This window comes from Ornithorhynchus anatinus, chromosome 1, assembly GCF_004115215.2.
Source record: "Ornithorhynchus anatinus isolate Pmale09 chromosome 1, mOrnAna1.pri.v4, whole genome shotgun sequence".
In the NCBI taxonomy this organism is placed as follows: domain Eukaryota; kingdom Metazoa; phylum Chordata; class Mammalia; order Monotremata; family Ornithorhynchidae; genus Ornithorhynchus; species Ornithorhynchus anatinus.
In genome coordinates, this window is record NC_041728.1 from 176,445,450 (window position 1) to 176,454,723 (window position 9,274).

Here is a 9,274-nt window from a genome sequence, read left to right on the forward strand (position 1 = left end):
CACTGTACTAACTGCCAGGGTAGATACACAGTTGGACACAGTCCCTGTCCCACATGGGGCTCACAGTCCTAATCCCCATTTTATGGATGAGGTAACTCAGGCAGAGAGAAGTTGTGTGTAACTTGTATAAGGTCATACAGCAGACAAGTGGTGGAGTCAGGATTGGAACCCAGATCCTTCTGACCCCCAGGCCTGTGCTCTACCCATTAGGTTATGCTGCTTCCTAATGCTGCACAATTTCCCATTTGGAAGGGGCTCCACCTTTAATGCCGTTCCCTCTAATTACTTCTCCATTCTCTTTGGCCAGTCAGAATTGAAACCCATTTCCTTTTCCTAGAACCATTTTTAATACATACTCTATGACTGACTGCTCAAATTATATTGCCAAGAATATAAATGCTTTAATCTAAAACACAAGAAATGTTGTCTTTCTTTTTACCGTGTTGGAAACTTTCAGTCTTATTTGGACATTACCTGAAACATTGGATGATTTATTGCAAAATATGTGGGAAAACATTTGGAATCTCATTTTCCCCAGGGCTTTAATAGTGAAGGAAAAGTTGCAAATTGCTCCTTCCCCTTTTCTCTTCCTCCTCTCCTTCCTTCAGACCTGCTGCATGCACATTTACAAATTTCCTATCCTCTGCTCAGTAATAAAGTTAGAAAAATAGGCCAGATTTTAGTCCCACCCAGTGGTTTCCACTAAAGATTTTTAATTTAATAAAATCCTTCCAGAACATCCACATCTTTGGATATCATGGATACTGTTGTCGGCATGTTTTATGGGTGTTTTTTTTTCCTGCAGCATTCCTGCAAATCTCTCAACATCTGGAATCCCTTTTCCAGTATGTTCTTAGGTCAAGAAAGAACAGAGCAGGATTTTCCATGGATTTGATCAATTTGAACAGCCAATCTGGGTGCTTCAAGCCCTCTAATCTCTTCATTTTCCTGTCTGCACACTTTTCATCACCCAGATGAAAACAATGATTGCCTTAATTCTGATTCATTTTCACTGTTCAGACCTCACCCTTTGGTTTGATCAAGAGAGTCTAGAACATTTTGACCATAAACATTTAAACTGTCCTAAGAGAAGACAATGGTTCCTTACCTCTTTAGAGCTGGAGGCAGAAGTAAACACTGCCCTTACCCCCTACCCCCACACCCCCCACACCCCATGCCTCCCTAGGCTCATTTAGTGTTGGCTTACATCAGTCGACACTCTTCTGGAAATAAAATCATTTTTCCCCAATTTCCTCTCATTATTATTCCCCCAAGTTTCCCATTCCAACCATATCCACTTTGAAAGTGAAAATAAGTGTTGCCCAGCTTGCCTAGAGAGTGAGTCCCATTTATAAGATTTGTGCAAGGAGCACATGGGGATAGCCTTCTGCTGTCTCTGAATAAGGCAGAAAAAGTAAGATAACAAAAGGTCAGTATCTAAAGATAGGGGTCCAGAGGCTCAAACCTCTAGTCAAAGAATCAATAATAATAATGTTGGTATTTGTTAAGCGCTTTACTATGTGCAGAGCACTGTTCTAAACGCTGGGGTAGACATAGGGGAATCAGGTTGTCCCACGTGGGGCTCACAATCTTAATCCCCATTTTACAGATGAGGTAACTGAGGCACAGAGAAGTTAAGTGACTTGCCCACAGTCACACAGCTGACAAGTGGCAGAGCTGGGATTTGAACTCAAGACCTCTGACTCCAAAGCCCATGCTCTTTCCACTGAGCCACGCTGCTTCAATAGAGGAGGTGTTTTTTGGGTTTTTTTTTTTAGAGTCACTCCCTGACACCACCACGCTGCTATTCTTGCCCCTTATCTCCACCCCAATCCATTCTTAGATGTAGAAGGCAACAGTTTAAAGGCTGTTTAGAACAGCTAAGCATCATTGTCCCCAAAAGGACAAGGTACTTTTGTGAAGATTTTGACTTTTTGGTAGGGAAACTCGGGTCGGGTCTTGTGGAGAAGAAGGATTTGGAATTGTGGTATATGTTAAGCACTTACTATGTGCTCAGGACTGCACAAAATGCTGGGGTAGAGATAAGAAAACTCTATCCTAAGGCACTGCATATTCATTCATATGAAAACCTATTAAGTGGATTGAACAGGTTACTTTCAATTAGAATCTTGGAAAATGTCATTCAGCCCATACTGGTGACCCATTTAGAATTAGAACTGAGAATGGTCATTCATTCAATCATATTTATTGGGCACTTACTGTGTGCAGACCACTGTACTAAGTGCTTGAAAAGTACAATTCGGCAACAAATAGAGACAATCCCTACCCAACAGTGGACTCACAAGCTAGAAGTTGGGAGACAGACAAAAAAACCCAAAAAAACACCAGAAACAAGTAGGCATCAATAGCATCAATGAGATGACCCTTAGGCTGCCATGAAGGTTCTGGGCAAAAAAAGGTCTTGACAGTCTAGAAAACCACGCAGATTGGCTCTCTAAAAATATACCAGAAATTTGACCAGCGATCCCACAAACTCTTGCATCCAACTTCCAGTGTTCCCAAATCAAATCCAAGTCACTGCCTCCATTACCCGTGAAAGTGCTAGGCTTTAATATATAGTAAATCCACCATCCTGAAGCACAGCTGTGATTGTTTATGCACCAGCCTGAGGAGATGTCAATTGTAGACTAGAAATCTTTCCTTTTGCAGACAACAAGCAATGCCTAATGGAGTGAATCATGAGTTAACTGAAGGACTGTGTTAGACTATCTGAAATGCAAGTGCTGTTTCATGTCTTTTATGTAGTTTTGAGGTGTTTTGTTTTCAAACAGCAAATGGTGTAATTGAATTACTTTCCTGCTTTGTTCTTAGGTCTTTTCAGCCAAGTTTCTTACTTTCAAAGTCAGCCAGCTTAAACTATTTGTTTATGGTTTTGCTCAGTTCTGGGCTTTTCTGACTTTGGTATCAGTGATTCCCAATAGCTGAAGGTATTGTCCTGGAAAAACAAAATTGAATGCTCTATTAAAAAGAAAAGTCTACTATTTAAGCTTTCCTCGTGGAATTTTAAGCATACTCTAATTTGGAGGGGAGGGATGTATTTCTTCTTTTGGTTTCAGTATTTAGTTGCATCTGCTATTTCCTTATGTGATTTTTTTCACATTAAGATACTCTTAGGGGGGAAAAAGCACACGTTTCAGTGAATATATTGTACTTTGTAAGGTAGTTGTTTGTCTTTTGTAATGTTTGAGTCTACAAATTGGCCAAGAGGGTTAAGAAAGGATTAAGGCAACAGTTTAGTTCAACCTAATATTCATAACACCTTGAGAGTGGGTGAATTGTGCCAGAAAAATCAATTTTACATCACCCGAGATGGAGGACACAACAAAACTTGAATGCATTTTGTTCCTTGAGTTACATCTTAGGAAAAGAGGCAACCCACATTGCCCTCTGCATGGGAAATTATTTACTCAGCTCTGCGTGACCACTCTTAGATAAACACCCAGAACATTTTATTTGACACATTTGCTGAATGCATTTTTGTCCACTGGCTTTCCAGTGAGCTTTAGAACTATGCATCAATCATCATGACCATCATCAATGATATTTATTGGCCCTGCACTGAGCTCTTGGGAGAGTACAGTAAGATAGGGATGGTAGAGGTATTCACTGCCTACAGTGAGCTTACTACTCTATAAAACAAATTCTTGGACAGTGTTGCTTCTGATCTGAAAACTTGGAGTGAAGTGCCAAGGATAGGTCAGATTGGCACAATGCTGTCAAGAAGGAGACAAATGGGTAAAGAAGAAAACAGAGCAAAAGTCTGCAAAACATAGCAACATAAGGGAGAGTTTTCTGTGTGCACAAAGTCTTATTTATTAAGTGCTTACTATGTATGAAACACTGTACTAACCCCTGGGGCGAATACAACAATATAACGGACACACTCCCTGCCCCCAGTGAGCCTACAGTCTAGACACAGGGACTGTGGGTTCCCCGTTGGTTTTTTTGAGCCGCACACATACTCATAGTGAATTTAACCGTGAGTGGTGTCTTCTAATACAAAGAACAACTATCAATCCATCAAACAGATTGACTGAGCTCTTATTAAGTGCAGATCATTGAATTAAGTGCTTGGGAGACTACAATAAAACAGAATTGGCAGAAATGTTCCCTGCCCATGAGGATTTTACATTTTAGAGGGGAAGGCAGACATTGATATAAATGAATAAATTATAGCTATGTACCTAAATACTATTGGGCTGAGGGTTGGTGGATACAGGTTGCAAATCCATGTGCAACGACAACCTAGAAGAGAATGGGAGAAGACACAATGAGGGCTTAGTTGAGGAAGATCTCTCGGTGAAGATGTGATTTTAATTGCTGAATTGTACTTTCCAAATGCTTAGTACAGTGTTCTGCACAGAGTAAGGGATCAATAAATATGATTGAATGAGTGAATAAAGCTTTGAAGGTGGAGAGAGTGTTCATCTGTTGGATATGAAGAGTGAAGGAGTTCAAGGATAGCAGCAGGACATGGGTGAGGGGTGGGCAGTGAGGAAGATAAGATGGAGGTAGTGAGTAGGTTGGCATTAGGGGATGGAAGTGTGTAGGCTGGGTCATAGTAATTAATCAGAGAGGTAAGGTAGGAGGGGGCAGGTGATTGAACTATGAATTTATTAAACTATTGATTGAATATTGATTGAACTATTGAATTTATGCCTAAGGGGGTTGGGGAGAGAGAGAAAGAGATAGAACTTCTGCTGCTTCCTATTGCATAAACAGCACTTGAACTGAGTCTTCCTTTACCAAGACAAGGCTTAGATATTCCCAATTTTTGTTTGCCAAAAGAAACAGCACAGAGATGACTCTAGGTCTCAAAGCTACATTAAAGAATTTGACAGAGAGCAAATATGTCTGGCTCCTGACCCCTTGATCTCCCTCCAGTAACCTCCCACAGTCAGGTCAGGGAGATGACTTGCCCTAGACCTTATATGACCCTCTCTACAATATATCCAGAAACTGACAGACAAATTTTGGACACAAGTGAAACATCACATCGTTCTTTTGGGAATTCAAGTCTATGTCACGAGAAACCCTATCTCAATCAGTCGAGTGCCAAGGAAAAATGAGAATCGATCAACCAATTAATGGGATTTATTGAGCATTTACTGTGTGTTGAGAACTGTACTAAGCATTTAGGCGATTGCAATACAATAGAGTTGGTAGACATGGTCCCTGCTCACAAGGAGCTTATGGTCTAATGGGGACAGATATTTCTTTTGCAGAAATTCCAATAGTGGAAATGTGTCCTTTCCCTCCCCACCCTTGCTTCTGAACTTTTTAATCAAAATATTAACCCAAACAATTCTCTTTGAAGGATGGCAGTTTCAATCTTCATCATATCTCCCAGCCTCGATAATTCTGTATGTAGCCATGTTTGATCAATCAATAAATGGTATTTACTGAAGGCTGTGTGCTGTACTGCACACAGTACAGCACTGTACATGCACTGTACTAAGAGCATGAGAGTGTAGAATGCAAGAGTTGGTAGACACTTGCCCTGCCCACAAAAAGCTTACAGTCCAGAGGGGACAAATAGAGACTGCTTTTTTGGACATTCTGACAGTGGAAACTCCCATCTCCGTTACTCCTGGACATTTAAAAACACAGCATTAACCCAAATTATTGTCTTGAAGGCTGAAAGCCTCCATATTTATCACTTCATCCTGCCATGATGGTTCTTCAGGAAGGCATGTTTGATTAATCAATAAATGGGCTTACTGTGTGCAGAGCACTGTACTAAGAGCATGGGAGACTACAACACAGAGTTGATAGACATTCTCTCTACCCACAAGGAGCTCACAGTCTAGAGAGAGACAGACATTAAAATCAAGTTATGAACATGTTACATAAGTGCCGTGTAGCTGAGGTTGGGTTACATTTCAAGTGCTTTCAGGGGACAGATCCAAGAGCAAAGGTGAGGCAGAAAGAAGAGAGAGAGTAGGAGATTTCTGACAGCATCAGGTTTACCCTCAGTTCCACTGCAGGGAGACGAAAGGCTGAAGGGTACCTTCCCTTTCCAAAATAAGGGTGAAGCCCAAATGGTTTAGGCCTGCTGACTGAGTGTTGGGCTTTGGGACTTTTCACTGTTGTCTGAAGCTGACTTGCCCAAGCATTCTGCTCAGCACCGTAGAGGGAGAAGAGAGAGACATAATTCTCCCACCCTCAGAGATTGTGAGCCCCATGTGGAACAGGGATTGTGTCCAACCTGATTAGTCAGTATCTACCCCAGCGCTTAGTAGAGTGCTTATCAAATCCCACAATTATTATTGTTCTTACTAATATTAGAAGGGGGTAAGAAGTAACTTCTCAGAATGCCAAAACACAGATTCGTTCAATCCTGCATACAAGGCAAACAAAATTGAGGTATATCACTTTAAGGAGTGAGCAAGCAAAATTAAAATGAAGATAACACAAAATTTTTTTTCGGCATCAGTTAAAACAAAACAAGACCACCCACCCACCCAAGTCCTTATGTAGTTCCAAATATTCCTGCTACTGCTGAATTTTCTAAAACAAAATCCGAAGGGTTGTTGCCTCAATCCAAGTCAGTTTTGTAGACTATGTAACATGTCTTATGGGGAGAAAATAATTAGCCTTAGCTTCTTTTGTTTTCTATGGTTATTGTTGTACAGAAGAAAGGCATAAACTGTAAATAATGTATATTTAATAAAGAGAGACTTTTGTATGATTTTGTGTGGAAGACGAACGCATTCTGCCGTGTTTTCTTAGAGTAATGAACGGTTAACTATTAATCCCAAGACTCTCGTTTGCTTTCCTTCAGGTCATTAAGTCCCAGACAACATGGCCTACGTGGATGCTTAATAAAATACAAACTCCTACACCTTGGGTCTTATTGATTTCAAAACCGGCTGAAAGTGTCATGCTGTCATAGAATAGCGGATCACTGCTCCGCAGCCCAAATTTGGTGGATCAATCTGGGCCAAAATATCAGCTTGATCAAAGTCTAGTTAGACCAGTCATCGTTCACTGACTCTACAGCCACCATCCCACACCCCCAAGTCCCAGGTCTCCTTTGAATTTCCTTCTGAGTCCTTGTTCATATTAGTTAGTTGCTTGTCTCTGCTTTCATGCTCTTTTACTGACCCACAACCCTGTGCTTGGCTTGACAGTAGAAATTTGAAGAGAATTCAAATCTATATAAGAGCACTGCTTTCATCTATGGGGAAATGGTGGTAAATTCCTACCCTGACAAGTTTCTGAGCCAGACTTCCAGGCTTGCTTATCCTAGGTCTCTCTTTAAAGGAGAGTAGCCTAGTTTCTGAGAAACAGCATGGCTCAGTGGAAAGAGCCTGGGCTTGGGAGTCAGAGGTCATGGCTTCTAATCCTGGCTCTGCCACTTGTCAGCTGTGTGACCTTGGGCAAGTCACTTCACTTCTCTGTGACTCAGTTCCCTCATCTGTAAAATGGGGATTAAGACTAGGAGCCCCACATGGGGCAACCTGATCATCTTGTACCCCCCAGCACTTAGAACAGTGCTTTGCACATAGTAAGTGCTTAACAAATACCATAATTATTATTATTAGTGGAAAGAGCACAGGGCTGGGAGTCAGAGGAACCAGGTTTTAATTCTGGTTCTGGCCACTTTATTGCTATGAGATCTTGGGAAAGTCACTTAATTTCTCTGTGCCTCAGTTTCCCCATCTGAAGAAATAGAGACTCAGCAATTGTTCCCTTCCTACTCACACAGGAAGCCCCATATGAGACAGGGACTGTGTCTGACTTGATTTTTATCTGCACAAGTTACTGGCATATAATAAGCACCTATTATTATTATTACAGTCATTATTGTCACAAGCCCCCAGTTCATACCAACTATGACCTTCCTGGACTGGGGCAGCCACAGTGACAAGTAGCAGAAGTCAAACCACACCTCTGATCACCTAGGTTACTGTGAAAAGCTTTTTACTTAGTTTTACCAATGTGCAAGAGAGTGACACATACATACACTCACTCCACCACCCAAGGATCCAATACCAGTCTGAGGTCAAAGGAGTCCTTTCTGCCAATACTTCTTCTTTCTGCTTCCAAATGCTGCTGCCTTCTACTGCTGTCAAATGCTGTTCTCCTGCTGCTTCCTTCTTGCTTCTCTGCATGCTTCTACTTCAGCATTGCTGCCCTTTGTGCTGCCTCCAGGTGCTCCCTTGCGATTTAAAGCAACCACCTTTTATCTGCCTTAGGCGTGACAGCTGAGGCTCTTCGTGGCAGTCATTGATGGGTCCAGGACCGTTACTGGGTAGAGCAGGGAGAGAAAGCTCCACCTCCCTTCATGTTCCACCCCCACAGGCCCGCAATCACCTCTCCTCAGGTAGAACTCATCAATGCCTTTGCCAATCTCTTCCTTCATGTTGTTTATATGATCACCAACAGTCACTAAAAAGGCATCTTGCTGTGGGATCACCACAGTTATTATTATTATTATACAGTCACTGTCATTACTTCCTGACAAAATTCGAGAATTTCCAGTCACGGCTGAAGAGGTCCCAAAGGGAGGCCTCTTAGCTCTCTGAATAATAATGGTAATGGTATCTGTTAAGTGCTTACTATTTGACAAGCACTGTACTAAGAGTAAGTACTAACTACTCTTAGTATTCATTCATTCAATAGTATTTATTGAGCGCTTACTATGTGCAGAGCACCGTACTAAGCACTTGGAATGCACAATTCGGCAACAGATAGAGACAATCCCTGCCCATTGACGGACTCCTTGGATGGTCCCTGAACATCCAATGTCCAGGGGCATCCAGATGTGGAGCCCTGGACATCTACTTGGACCCTTAATACAGCTACTAAGGGTAGCAGCAAGATAATCACGTTCTGCATGGGGCTCACAGTCGAAGGAGGAGGGAGACCAGATATTGAATTCCCATTTTGCAGGTGAGAGAACTGAGGAATAGAGAAGTTGAGTGATTTGCCCAAAGTCACCCAGATGGCAAGTAGCAGAGTTGGGATTAGAACCCACATCCCTTGACTCCCAAGCCAAGCCTGTGCTCTTTCCACCAGGCCACTCTGCTTCCCAGTTCACCTCCTCTCTGATCCCAGTTTCTTGAACACCCTTGACCCCTTTTATTCCCGGAAGCCTAAGAGTTGGCAAGTGCCTATGGAACTTCATACAAAATCTTAGAACATAGAATATAGGAGAAAAGCATTATTCTTAATTCACCTAGATTACATGAGGACATGGGTGAATGGGGATGTTTATATGTGAACCAGATCCTGAAATTTTAAACTA